The 15,573-nt window shown below is 38.1% G+C and overlaps 1 pseudogene; it reads right to left on the bottom strand.

Moving 5' to 3' along the window:
• Window positions 1-13,097, bottom strand: part of LOC115411088 (protein 4.1-like) — a 30,905-nt pseudogene extending 17,808 nt beyond the window's left edge.
• Between the last annotated feature and the right edge of the window lie 2,476 nt (window positions 13,098-15,573).

Genomic DNA, 15,573 nt, shown 5'->3' with positions numbered 1-15,573 from the left:
ATATTTGTGAAATTATAATACATTTGCAAATGTATTTTAACTGTACTTTTCTGTGAAAAAGAAAAAAATGTCTTTTAAAAAATGGAAATTTTTTGGTTATTCACATTTACAATTGTTTCGTGTTATTTTTCATTTGACATGTAAAATAACAGTCTACTTTTGTCATTTCATTGATATTTTCCTATATCTTACAAATACAGGAAAAATCTGTAAAATAAATAGTGAAAATTCTGTTAAATTACAGATTTTTTTACAGTGTATCTGAATAGGTTCCTTTCCTAGGAACAAAATACTTTTAATATGAAGTAACTATTAAAGTAATTGGATAGATTGCACTGACATGGACTGCATTTCCCTCTAACTCTCAGAGTGTGAAGCTCACTTTCTGTTATCAACGGGATAATGTTTCATCCTGTTGCGTTCATGTTAGATAAACACAGTGAATCTGACAAACTATCATCACTGTTGCCAAACGGATCAGCTTCACACCGGAGACTGACGGCAACAAAATACACACCGTGTCCATATGGACCAGCACTTAACAGGAGGAAACATAACAACTAATCAGTAATCAATGACTGATTCAATGAACTAACTGACACAACACTGAGGATACTGTCTTACCTCAGACTGAGCTGAAGACAAGCAATCAAAGCGGCTTCCTACCATCTACTCCAAACAGACACACAGGTGAGCAGACAGACAGACAGACAGGTGGACACAGAGACAGGTAAACAGACAAAACAAAAAGATAAACAGAAGAGCAGCTGGTCTACATGTCACAGGCAGCAGAGCTAACAGAGCCATCAGCTGATCATCCACCATATTGGACAGGGCAAAGCATCCGGTGGACACACAGAGGAGAACCAGGGGCTGGAGGTTCTGGAGGACAAACATTCTCCATGGAATCCAAAGAGGCACGTTTACAGACAAAACCAAGGCAAAGATGCAGGAAGAATAGAAGAATACCAACAAAAATAAGTTATTTTTGTTGATTTTTGTGTTTATTAAATAACACAAAAATTATATATATATATTAAAAAAACTCATAAAAACTAAAATAGAACCAAGGCTCCTTTAGTCCAATGACATATTTAAAGACAATAATTGACATTCATTTGACCTTTGATGTTCAGTCAAGGTCAAAGGTCACGGCACCAAATGAAAGCCCATATGTGACTTCCTATCTAGGTTCTAATAGTTTTGGATTTTCATTACAGTTTAGTTTTATTTAGTTTGACTTTTTTTTCTATAATTCAGTTTGTTTTAAAGCAGGTTTGCTAGTTTTTATTAGTTTTCATTATTTTCTAAATGCAGTTTAAGTTTAGTGTTTTTTTTTTTTTTTTTTTTTATTTCTCTTCTCTTCTTCTCCATCGTATTCAAATAAATCCCAGACAGGACTCTGCTGCTTTCCCCCAACTTAAGTCTCCATGTTTCCAGGTAGAGTGGGGACCAGAAGACAACTGGAAACCACAAGTGAACACAAGTGACGGACCGTCAAGTGTCGTATGGTGACAGCAGAGAAAATTCCTTGAGGGAAATAAATTGATTTCATATCAATCCGACACTGACAAAGACAAAAACTAAGGGAATTTTATCCATAATTTTTATACGTTTTAGTTAGTTTATAAGCACACAATACAGCTTCAGTTAGTTATCATTTTTTCTTTTAATTATAGTTTTTATTTATTTCACTTAACAAAAATGCTTTTTCAATTCTAGTTTTCGTCATTTGTTAGTTTTCGTTAACGATAATAACCTTGCTTCCTATCTATTGCCAATAGCAATTATATCAATATCTACAACTGTTTTGAAGTTATAGCACTTTGAAATGTGTCCATTATAAAAAATGGGGATTTTTAAAATTTCAAAAATTCATAAAAATTCAAAAAACAATATTTCTTAACTGTTTGAACAAACTTGGTAGACTCTTCCCCAAGGAACCTCTACTATGAATTTCAATTGACTCTGGCTGACGGTTTTGAAGAAGAAGTTTGTAGAAGGGCAGTCAAGGTCAAAGGTCATGGCACCAAATCAAAGCCCATATCTGACATCTTATCTATTGCCAATAGTGAGTAAATTAATATCTTCAACTGTTAGAGCACTTTCAAATGTGTCCCATTATAAACCAATGGGGATTTTTAAAATTTCAAAAACGTATAAAAAATTTTTAAAAAAATCGATATTTCTCAATTCTTTGAACAAACAAGTCATTCTGACTAACAGTTTTGGAGAAGAAGATTCTTGAAAAATAGTTTACGGATGATGGACGACATGATAGCAATAGTCCATCGGACCTGTCCTAAAATTAAAAAGTCATAACCAATGGAAACAGAGTAAATGGAGGTTTTCATGATGAAAAACAGCCCCGTTCACTTCTGTGTGTTTACAGGACACTCCCATAGTGTTGACATAGAATACAGCAGCTGAGTTGGCCTCCATACGTATTTATGTCTGTGTTCACCTTTTAACTGCACACTAATGCTACTGCAAATCATTCTTCATCCTCAAACCCATCCTTGCCCTCAGATAAACTGGATCTGTATTCCATTCCACTATGAACTGGGCATGTACACATACATCCAGTTGAACACTGGGTCCATGGCCTCGTTGACACTGCTTTGTCTCTAAATGAGATGAGACTCACCAGTGGCACGTGTCTGTGTCTGAGTCACAGTCGAAACTGTCAAGCAGGTAACATCTAAAAAACTATACCTTGTCTGAACAAAAGAGAAAAAAAAAGTATAATTACTGAGCCTCTTTACATGATCATAAAAATCAGACGACTGGCAGTAATCAGATAATAGGAATAATCAGATCTGATGCATTCACATGGACTTAAGAAATGCCATAATGGAAGACCCTGGTTTAGACGCTCCAGTCTATTATTGGATTTCTTTCGGTATATGTATGTACATAGTCAAGGTCAAGGTCAAGTTTATCTACAGAGCACATTTAAAGCTGCATATGACTTTCGTCACGAATTTTCATCAAATCTGTCAAACCTCAGTCAATCCTCAGTATCATGAATTCATAAGTCTTTCCGTGATTACTCACCTGAATCTCTTCCCTCACGGTGAACAATTTCGTAGTGTACTCCACCATTAACAGTCCATTGTTTACAAACAGAGTCAGTCGGGCATTTTTGGAAATTTGTCGAGATGTGCATTGTGAGAAGTGGAGCTCCACACAACTGCAGTAGGAAGAGACAATGAAGCCGTTTCCGTGTTTGTTACCACTGCGAACATAATGTTGTGTGGAGCTCCGCTTCCCACAATGCACATCATGACAAATTTCCAAAAATGCCTGAGTGACCTACCAGCTCTGTTTGAAACAAATGGACTGTAATGGTGGAGTACACTACGAAATTGTTCACCATGAAGGAAGAGATTCAGGTGTGTAATCACAGAGAGACTTACAGATTCATGATACTTTGGCTATGACTCAGAATTTACAGATTTGATGAAAAAGTTGTGATAAAAGTCATATGCAGCTTTAAAACAATGCAAAGTGCCAAAGTGCTGAGCAAAGTTATAGATTTAAAAAAATACAACATATGCTAAAACTAGTAAGACTAAGAATAAATATAAGATATACTAACATCAAAACAGACACAGAATAATAGGATAAATAGGATCTAAACACACAACCAGAAGATAAAACAAATAAAAGTTACACATTGTCTTAAAGCCAGTGTAAATAGGTGCATCTTAAGAACAGATTTAAAGTGTTTAATGGACTGTGAACATGTGCTTTACGGGTCAGAATGCTGCAGAACCTAGGACCTGAACAGAAACAGATCTGTCCCCTTTAGTCTTCAGAAGAGTTTAAGGTCAAATCTAAAACTAGGTGCTTTGATCCAGTGTTAATTTTGTTGAGGAATCTTTTTCGTCATAGTCTTCATCATCCACATATTATGCATATCATATATATATGATGAAAACTAAAGGATAACTGAAAAAAAAGTAATTCATAAGAGCAAAAAGACTGACTAAATGTAGTGACACTTTGGTCAAAGAATAAAAACTAAACGAATAGGTTGGCCAGAGACGAGATCCGTCAGAAGAAAGAGGGAGAGGGAGGAATTGAGACGACATCCACTCAACAGGCAGAAGAGGCGGGACAACTAAAGAACAGGAGCCAAACCATTGGCTGCCAAACCATTCAGACACTGAAAAACATACAATCAAATCTTAAACTGGATCCTATCAGTGACAGGAAGCCAGTACGGGGCTGATGTGCTCCAGTTTCTGGTTCCAGACAGAAGCTGCATTTTGGACCGTCTGCAGTCGGTGGTTGGAGGACTGGTCCATCCCATAATACAATGAATTACAATAGTCATTCATGTTTAACTATGTGACTTCGGTTTTCTACGATTTTAATAGCTTTTCCACATGTTCAAATGTAACAGAACTAAATAAATCAGATTAACTTGTATACAGTAGGGTTGGGAATCTTAGTTGTCAGGCCAACATGATGCTCATCTCAATACAGCATCTCTGATCCGATATGTTAAAGATACACGATACTCATCCAAAGGGCTGGATTGGACCCTTTGGTGGGTTGGATTTGGCCCCAGGGCCTCATTTGACACCTGTGGTTTACATGATCCCTTGAATATCTGATAACTCCAGAAATCCCATGACGATGGGAGTATGAGTGTGGATGTAAAGGGCTCACTGACAGACTGGACGTTCACAGCCTGTTTCTACAGCCACGTTTTCAGAGGTTTGATTGATCTGTGATCAGTGTGATCAGTTCTCTGAGCCCAAATAAAACACACATTGTGGAAAAATCATTAGGCTCGCTTTGCAAACAGAGGGCATGGCTATGGTATTGATCGGATTATTGATCAGAAAAGCAGCAACACAAAATACATGTTGTTTTAAAAATCACTTATTGCTGTCTTAGCTTGGACGTAGATCTTATATCACTTAATCTGAACATGCGTGACCTCAAAACTTAATGGAAGAATTTGTCTTTGCAAAAATAGTATCAGTTTTAGTCAGTTTCTGAGGTGTTCTGTATTTTCTCAACACACACTGTCCAGAAACTCCATGACCAGCATGAGCTGGAGTTAATGTTGAAACGTGGATCTATTCATGTCAAACACACTATAAAGTCAAATTCACTGTTTGTGATTCCCAGATCAGATGGTCACTGTCAGCCTCATTTTCTACTGTACCTGATATCACAAACCCACATACATATATTATCATCATCAATCTTACAAACCATCAGAGGTTACATCTTTTTAATCTAGGACTAAAAAAAATCTAGGTTTAAGCCTCAAGTGAAATACAAATAGAGAAACAACTTCCTGTGATGATGAAGCTCTATAATACTGATAAATCATCATCATCATCACACTGATTGTGTTACCTTCGCATGGTGCAGGTCGACTCCATACATCGACAGTTTCTTGACATTTTCAAGGAAATGCATTTCAGCCTCAACAGGCGTCATTCCTCTGAAACAAAAATGACCAGACACAATTCAGATGTTTGAGACCATTTTATAAGTGTTATCTCAAATTTGTTATAAAATGTCCAAACCTGTGACTTTTATGAAGCTCCATGATCTTCTCCTCCATTTCTTTAGTTTGATTTGGAGCAAAACACAGTTCACTGATGTAATCTGAACCACACTCATCTGTAAAGAAAACAGTGAATGAACATCCATTAAAAACAAAACCAACAGGAAGGAATCCAGTTCACTTCCCTTTGTCCACTAGGGGGCGTCTTAGAACTGACTGATCCACTAGACCACATGTGTCAAATACGGCCTGTGGGCCAAAACCAGTCCACCAAAGGGTCCAATCTGGCCCCTAGGATAAATTTGTGAAATGCAAAAATTGCACTGAAGATATTAGTCATTTTAGTTCAGGTTCCACATTCAGCCCAGTTCAATCTCCTGTGGGTCAGACCAGTACAATACTATCATAATAACCTATAAATAATGACATCTCCAAATTTTTCTCTTTGTTGTAGTTTAAAAAAAAAATAACATCACATGAAAATGGTTACACTTACAAACTATCATTTCACCAAAAAAATGGGAAAACCTGAAAAAATGTGAACAACCTGTAATTTCTTAAGGAAAATTAATTGTAATTTTACTCATATTCTGCCTGTTATTAAATGTTTTGTGTATTTATACATCCACTGTGATCTGTCAGTGTAATTACCCTCCCAACTACAATTTTTTTATGATTTTTTTTCCCATTTACTTATAATAGGAAAAATTTTACATGTCTACTCTGTAGCAGCAAATTCACATTAGCAAATAATTATGAGGATTAGCTTGACTGAAACCTAACAATAAACGTTAGCTTAGCTCGCTAGCATAAATGTCAAATTAATAAACTAGTGAGACACAAAATATTCAGTCACATCTCTACATTTAACACAACGTACCTTGTGCCTCTTCAGAAGGCCAGCTAATACAAAACAATGAATTGACTCTGTGTCGAACTTTCTTTGACGTTTTTTAACTGTTTTTTTTTTTCCTTCTGTTAGGATAGGAAGTTACTCTTCAAAATAAAAGTCCGCTACGTCTAAACCGGAAGTTACCCATTACGTAGCCAAAATAAAAACAATACGCCAAGACATAATGACAGAAGTGAATTTAGCAGTTATACTTAGGGTTATTTACATTATTTGTATATTACTGTTATTATTTGACTGTTCCGGCCCACTTCACATCATGTTGAATGTGGCCCCTGAACTAAAATGAGTTTGACACCCCCGCACGAGATCTATGACATGAACTGAAGTATGATGTTCATGAATGTTTGGATGGGTTTTATTTCCTCATTCATGTTTTTTCTTTTCTTACGTCTCATCTGTAATGTTTTTATGTATATGTGTGTATATATGTGTTTATGGATCAGAGCCGATTTCTCACAGACTGCAAGGGAAGCCCGGCTTCCCTTAAAATTAAATGGTCAGATCTGTTCGGTTGTGTTTAACGTTTCATTGACTCCAAATGTGTTGGAACACGTTCATCTCACAGATGAGTTCGTTCAGAATCAGCTTTACCACAAATCATCAGACTGGATGTTGTTCACTTCTCCTCCATCTCTGCTCAGTGCATTTGTCTGTAGACGCTCAGCGTCCATGCACGTCAATGGGACTGAGTGGAACTGGTTTTTTTCATTGACTCTAAACTGGACACTAATTGGATAAATGACACCATGTTGTCCCGCCCCCGGACGCTCGGCATCTCTGGGGGTGAATGGAGCTGGGCGGAGCTCTGCCGGGTTGGACGCTGAGCTTCCACGTGCTGATTGGAGGATCAGTCCAAAGGCTGAAACCCATTTGATTGACAGCTGTTTTCAGATCTGCGCCTTCACTGACACAGTTCAGTTTAATACCGTCACACATTCTGCTGGGAAATCGAGAGAGAAACCACTACCAAATTACTCGTTTTTCTTGCAGTGTAAATAAAACACACTCATTGTACTTCCTTGTTTCAATTTAACATAATTTTAACGTTTTCTTGTTTCAGTTCCATAATTTAATCATTTCTTGTTCAAGTTTAATATCATTTTGTAGATAGTTAAATCAGTCATACTGTTGGCTAGGTCGGAGTGAACTAGCTATCAGTCCCTGGAAAACACGCCTACTTGGTACGATAAGGTCACTGACCTTTCTTAAAAAGGAACGGAGGGACGAATTTATGTTTAAATAACTTGCCAATTTTTTTTATGTAAGCCGACAATGAGCTTCCCCTGTCTGAAAGACGAGCGGCCGCCACTGGTATGTATGTACATATATATGTACATATTGTTGGTTTAGACAAAGGGGTGAGAGCTAATAAGTTATGCTTCTTCTCACTCCTTTTGAATATGACTTTTTTTCTTTTTCTTTTTGCATGTATCATTATTTTATGCTTCCTTGAATTTTCATTTCTATATTATATTGTGCAAAGAAGCCAGTTGTAGGAATCAGGAAGCTTGTATCATTTCCATTTGAAATAAATCAATAAAAAAAAAATTAATAAAAAAATAAAAAATAAATGTTTTTTGTTTTCTGGTCTGTCTTATTATTCAATAGATAAAATAAAAAATAAAATTCTGTTGAACTCTACAGTAGATTTCAGTTACCAGGGTCATAGTCTCCGAGCTCCGATTGGACGGTGTAAGAGCCGAGAACAGGTGAGTGGCAAGGAACATGGGAGTCGACCAGAAATGATGTCCTGTCTGAGCTGAAGACACAGGAGATACCTGAGAGACAGACGGGAACGTTAAACCTCCAGGAGTCTGTGGATGGAAAGGAAAGTACAAGAAGAATCTAAAAGACAGACGTCCTGTGGGTTAGGACGGTTTGGACGGAAAAAACATCCAACTATGGGCCGATCCAACCAAAGTGAACATCGTGTCGAAAATTAAAGTTTCACCTACCATCTATCAAATAGGCTCATTTTTTATCTTAAGAGCTCTATTTTATGGAACTGTTTACAACATTTCAGTATCGGTTGTAGAAAAAAAGATATAACTGATTATGTAAAGTCATACTTCTGACATATATGTAAATACACTATTAACTTTAATAATATTTGTTCAGACTCATATGTCAATGCACTATTAACTGTAAAATAATATTTGTTCAGACTCATACATGTAAATGAACTATTAACTTTAATAATATTGTTCTTGTATCAGTGATATTTTCAGTCTGTGAATCTCTTGAACTAATTCTTCACAGAACCTGAATATTCTAAGGTTCTGTCCAATCCAATTATTAGTCCAATATTCTCTAATATTATCTGTATATATCACTTCAGTTGTAATATGTCTGTTCAATAAAAGTTTATGATCATATTAGTAGTGTTTTAGTTCCAGTCACTCTGTTATTTTGATATGAACAAAGGTCCAAGCATTTCATTTCAACATTTTGATCCAATATTGATCCCAGTTGTAGTTTAACATCAGAGCTAAAGCCTTACGTTTCATTCAGGATCCATTTATGATGAGAACAGCATGTTTTAGACATTTGAGTAAAGTGAATAAAATGATGTTCGTAGTTTTTGTCCCAAAATGTTATTTCTGTCAGTTGTACCATGTGTCATGTGACAGTTCTTCCTCAGACCTATTCATACATGTATTAAACATGCAGATCAGTTATTGAGTTTAAACACAGAGACTACTGAACAGGACGTGTTCCTGTGTCACTGCTGGATCTGGATCTGGCCCCTACAGAGAAGATGAAGACCCACAGGAGGTCAGTCCAACAGCCAGGTGTGGACAGGTGGGGACGTACCGCGTGATGTCCTCCGAGAGCTGGCGGGGTCAGGAGGATAGAACTTCACATTAAAGGAAAAGTTCCAGGGAACACCTTCAAGACAGAGCACAGGGATTAAGGTGGAACTAAAAACCTGAAACTAAGACTGAAGCAAAGACTAAAACTAAGACTAGGGATGTAACGATATGAAAATTTCATATCACGGTTATTGTGACCAAAATGATCACAGTTAGATTAATCGCGATATTATTGAAATTGTGCTCAAAATGTTCAAAAGTACTGATAACACACTGAAATTTTAAGCAAGTTGTATTAAAAAAAAAAAAAACAAATAAAATAATCGGCACAATGTCCCTTCTGTTGCAGAAACATTCAAATATTAACCCTTAGTGGTCTGAGCCTATTTGTTGTTTTTCAGTCCTTGATTTTGCCTTTATATACTATATAAACAAATGTTTACTATACCCATGTTTGGATCTGTTTTTTCAGCACAACTTCATCTGTAATCTGTCTATTTTTTTCACTTTAACCGACTTTGTCAACATAAAAGGACAAAAAAAACCAAAAAAAGTATATAATATCCGATTTGAAAAATGTATATACTTTATTGCAAATAACACACAGATGCTTAATGAACCTTTTCAAAGACTTTAAAAGTGAATATTGGTTCCAAATATTAGGTATAGAAAATCAAACTGTAATAAATTAAAACTATACTCAAATAGTTGACATAAAAGTAGATCTTTACATAGGCGTTTTTTCCCCTAAAAGTGCAGTAATCAAACACAGTTATCATGATAATTAGAATTTAAACGGTAATACTAACCGTCTGCAATTTTACTGTGGTTATCGTTATACCAGTAATAGTTACATCCCTAACTAAGACGTAAAATCCCTGAACCAGAATTTCACACACCCCTGGGATTTCTTCGTGTCGAGGCCTGAAATGAAACAAACTGAAAAAATTTAACTAAGTACGATTAAACAGAATCACAAACTGAATTAAATAAATACAAAAAAAGGCTTTAGTGCAAACAGGTGGGAAGTGATAAGCCCCGCCCCCTTCACTGACCTCTGACCTGCTTCTTCATCTCCTTCGCCGGATCCAACCAGTTCTAGAAGGAAAAGGTCAAAGGTCACACCAAGGTTATAACAGTTCTGGATTTTTCATTCTAGTTTAGTTTATTTAGTTTGGACTTTTTTTTCTCTAATTCAGTTTGTTTTAATTAGTTTTTAGAGCAGGTTTGATAGTTTTTATTAGTTTTTGTTATTTTCTAAATGCTTAGTTTTAGTTTAGTTTTAGTATTAATTTTAGTTTTGTCGTCTCTTTCTCTTCTTCTCTGTCGTCGTATTCAATCAATCCCAGACAGGACTCTGCTGCTTTAGTCTCCATGTTTCCAGGTAGAGTGGGGACCAGAAGACGACTGGAAACCAAAAGTGAACACAAGTGACGGAGCAAAAAGTGTCGTATGGAGACAGCACAGAAAACTGAGAGAGAAATAAATCGCTTTCATATCAATCCGACGTTGACAAAGACAAAAACGAAGGGAATTTTATCCATAATTTTATGTTTAGTTAGTTTGTAAACACACAATACAGTTTCAGTTAGTTATCGTTTTTTCTTTTAATTCTAGTTTTTATTTATTTCAGTTAACGAAAATGTTTTACAATTCTATTTTTCGTCATTTTGTTAGTTTTCATTAACGATAATAACTTTGACCCAGATGCCGAAAGGAAAATGGATGAACAGCAGTACCTTGTTGTTGTCTGCGTCTCTGAAGTTCAAAGCGAAGTAATCTCGCTCCAGCAGGTTGATGTGTTCGCAGACCTTCTCAAAAAGCAGCACACCACGAGAACGTTTTGCACAAACACAAAACAACCACCTTTTACAAAACGAAACCTAGTGCATCTGCAGACCCATGAAGACCACCAGACTGTGTCTGAAGGGAACCAGACCCATGAAGACCACCAGACTGTGTCTGAAGGGAACCAGACCCTGAAGACCACCGACTGTGTCTGAAGGGAACCAGACCCTGAAGACCACCAGACTGTGTCTGAAGGTCTCACCTCCCCCTGTGTCTCCTCCACCTGACTCCCATCACCGTTCTCCTCCACCCTCTCACCTCTCCATGTCACCCATCACTTGTGTCTCCTCCACCTGTCCATCCCCCTGTGTCTCCTCCCCCTGACACCCGCTACCTGTCCCACCTCCACCCAACTCACCTCCAACCATCTCACCTCCACCCATCTCCGCTCCACCTGTCTCACCTCCACCCATCTAACCTCCACCCATCTCTCCCCACCGTCTCTCTTCCTCCTGTCTCACCTCCACTCGTCTCTCCTCCACCTGACTCCTCACCCATCTCACCTCCACCTGACTCCATCACCATCTCTCCTCCACCTGTCTCTCCTCCACCCGTCTCACCTCATCTGTCTCTCCTCCACCTGATCCCATCACCCATCTCTCCTCCACCTGTCTCTCTCCACCCGTCTCACCTCCATCTGTCTCTCCTCCACCTGACTCCCATCACCCATCTCTCCTCCACCCGTCTCTCTTCCACCTGTCTCTCCTCCACCTGTCTCACCTCCATAGTGCAGCTGAACACCGTGCCGTCCAGCAGCTCCACCTTGCACTGCATGGTCCTGAAGTTCAGTGGGTTCCTGGCTGGAGATCGGGCGATCCGACTGCTCGACGACAGGTGACTGGCTGAGTCTTCGCCCAGTGAGCTTTGAGGATGGCTCTGGGATGGCCCACCCTGTTTGGGTGTGGAGTGGGCGGCGGCTTCGGGGAAAGACTCCGCCTCTCTGGGCCGGGCCTCCTGCGGCTCACCTGGCTCTGTCGTCATGGTGATTCACCTAAGGGACAGTGAATGTGACAGTTACCATGGAGACGGTCCATATGGGACAGGCAGAGGTGGAAGACGAGGTCCAGCAGGTGTGACATCAACTTATAACAAAACTACAGTAACATAAAGTGTTCAAGTCCTTATCTGAGTGATACATTTAATTGACTGTATTATGTATGTCCAGTAAAATGAGTCTGACTGTCACATCAGACTCCTGAGCGATGGATGATCCTGATTTTATCTCATCAAGTCGAAAAAGAGAAATGTGACATTTAAGGACAAAATCTAATAATCTGAATATCTGTTTCATTCTTAGAAATTCATCAGTTACCAACAAAAATATTTAAGTCCCATGATCACGTCCTCTTTAGTTTGTTGCTGTTAGTTTATTTTAAGTTTTGTAGATTTTGTTAAATTTTGTGAATTTAATTGTGTATTTTGCGAAGAGTTTTCATCACTTTGTTGTATTTTTAATCATTTTTGTTCATTTTGTTGCCTGTTAACTTCTATTCATTAACACATGACATTTTTTCCAACCTTTAAAATTAGTTATAAATGAGTCTGTCTTCTGCGACCATAGGAGACAGATTTTGGGGTTTTTTTGGTCGATCACTTATCGATCTGGGATAATTCTAGAAGTGATCACTGAGTCCGATGCAGACCACGTGTCCTTCCACCGCATTCACCTGACGTTACATCTGATTCAACTGACGTTTCAAAAGGAGACAAACCGAGCGCGTGTCCGTGTGCGCGCGTGCCCGTGCGTGTTGTCGGTGTGTGCTCTCGTGCTGCAGGAAACACCCGCTGCTGTCCTCGCGCTGCAGAGACGCAGAGTATGACCCGCTCGTGCCGGTGTTTCCTTCAGCCAATCCCGGCCCTACTTCTCTGGGATTATCGACACTAAACCGATCACCTGGATCTCTCTATGATCGACTCATCTTTAAATCAAAGCATCTTTACCTGTCCTCGTGCAGGACGGTCGCCTCTTCCTCCCGGTATGCTTTTTCTCTGTGACGTCACACCGCCGGTGCAGCCCTGTGATGTCATGACGCACGCTGCGGCGGTGCGCAGACATTATGCCATAATAAAGAAGTGTATAAAACTGAACAAACGACGTAAATATGCGGAGAATATGACGAAAACATGATGAAAACTAGATAAAACCGAGCGCATGTGGATTTTATCGTCCCTGAAATATTGGTTAGATTTTTACTCAGTCTGGTTTTTTATTGTGGATTATTTTTCCTCAGTATTTTTCCTACTTTTATTCAATTTGATCATTTCTATTCTCTTTTATTCTCAGTTTTGACACTTATTTTGTTGCTGCAGGTTTAAATAATTTGTGCATTTAAAAGGATGAATAAACCCAGTATAATAACAAAAATATAGAACATCATCTGAATAAGTGAATATCTAGTTATAATATAGAAGAATGCATCAAATAAGATATTGTGTGTTGCCTATAGATAGATAGACAGATAGATAGATAGATAGATAGATAGATAGATAGATAGATAGATGATAGAAGATAGATAGAGAGATAGATAGATAGATAGATAGATAGTAGATAGATAGATAGTAGATAGATAGATAGAGTGTCTTAAAAAAGCAAAGAAAGCTGAATTAATTTTTTCGTTTTTTATAAAGACAGTGGGCGTTTATAAGTTCTACTTCTTCCCACTCCTTTTCGAGTGCTGAAAAATGTCGTTTGACCTTGTATGTTTCTGTGTTATCTGATGATTCTGTGTGCTCCAAAGAAACTAAACTAAATTCCTTTATCTATTCATAAATGAATCGTTCTATAGAAACCTCCTGCCTTTAAAGAGGCATGATACTGAATAAAACTGTTTGGGGATGATATTACATATTTTATAATATTTTACAGAATAAATAATGAATGCAGTCGTTAGCGTGTTACAGCAAAACCTATAGATCTTTTTTGGCATATAAACATGAAATGAATAAATATTTGTGGTGTTTTACTCACCATCATCATCATTGCAGACAGGAAGTCATTGATCCAGACAGCAGAAGAAGAAAACACAGTGTGAGCTGTTATTTATAATCCATTTGATACTAACAGGCATTACGATAAACTATAAATGACTGTCTTCATTGATGACAGGTAAACATTTTTTGTAATTTTGGAAATTAATGAAGATCTATTAAATTAAAGCAACAGCTGTGATTATCTGAGCATTTTCATCACTTTTTCTATCAACAGGACAATGGATGGAAATGATGAAAAAAAAAGTAGTGGAGCTCCTGTTGGTTTTAGGGTTTTCCAATGAATCTGGTTTGTCAGGATCAAACCTGCTGCAGGGTCACAATCACCTAAACGGAGAGAATTTAATTGGAAAAATCTAATTTGTTATTTTATCACACCTAAAATTAAAAGTAAACAAATAAACACACAATAGCTGAGTTGGAGATTGTGTAATCACATGGATTCAGATCACACACACACATGTTTTGGAAATGCTCAAATAGAGGGTATGCATATATGTCACTTCCCCCCAGGCCACGCCCCTCTCAGTCAGACTGAGTGTCTTAAACCAACCTGTTCAACATGACGGAGTATAGCAGTAAACACAGCCAGAGAAAAGGGAAAATGTCAAATCTGAAATTAAATGAAGGACAGTTGGACTGGACATGGATCTGTACGAGCTACCAAAGAACAAGTGGTTCATGAACACTGACATGTGGACACACATGGAGGATCCAGACCTGATCCAGGGGGGAGGGGATCAGCGCTATTTGGACCTGAAACTAATATACATGGTTTCATCAGGACTGACAACCAGGGTCCAAAACTAGGCCCAGAACCAGCTGATCCAAAGGGTCCAAAACTAGGGCCCAGAACCAGCTGATCCAAAGGGTCCAACTAGGGCCCAGAACCAGCTGATCCAAAGGGTCCAAACTAGGGCCCAGAACCAGCTGATCCAAAGGGTCCAAAACTAGGGCCCAGAACCAGCTGATCCAAAGGTCATTTCCAGTAGACCGTGGACTGACCCCAGTGAATCTATGCATGATCTACTGGGACTGAGCAGATTACTGAGTCTAGCTCAGATCCAGTCCTTTATCCAACACAGATACTACTGCTGTGGACCAGCAGGGCACCACTGGATTCTGGGAAATTATCAGATTTAGACCACCTGGTTTAAATTAACACATTATTCTGATAATATTATGGATTTATTGTCAGAATATGACGACTTTAATCTCATAAACGAATGACATTTTTGTTAAATTATGAGGTTTTTTTTACAACTACGACTTTATTCTTAGAACTTACTGGTTTTATATCGATATTTTATGACTTTATACTCGTAGTGACAGTTTTTCTTTCCTTCTGTGGTCCTAATACTCCGTCGTAGCTTTTTCTCCAGTTCCCTGTATTTGTAAAACAAGTTTAGCCTCAGTTTCAGTTAGTTTACTAATCATGTAGGAGCACAAGGTTCACAATCACAAAATGAGAAAAA

The sequence above is a fragment of the Sphaeramia orbicularis genome, chromosome 20, assembly GCF_902148855.1.
Source record: "Sphaeramia orbicularis chromosome 20, fSphaOr1.1, whole genome shotgun sequence".
Taxonomy (NCBI): domain Eukaryota; kingdom Metazoa; phylum Chordata; class Actinopteri; order Kurtiformes; family Apogonidae; genus Sphaeramia; species Sphaeramia orbicularis.
Note: the sequence above shows the minus strand (reverse complement) of the source record. Positions and strands in the feature narration are given on the sequence as shown.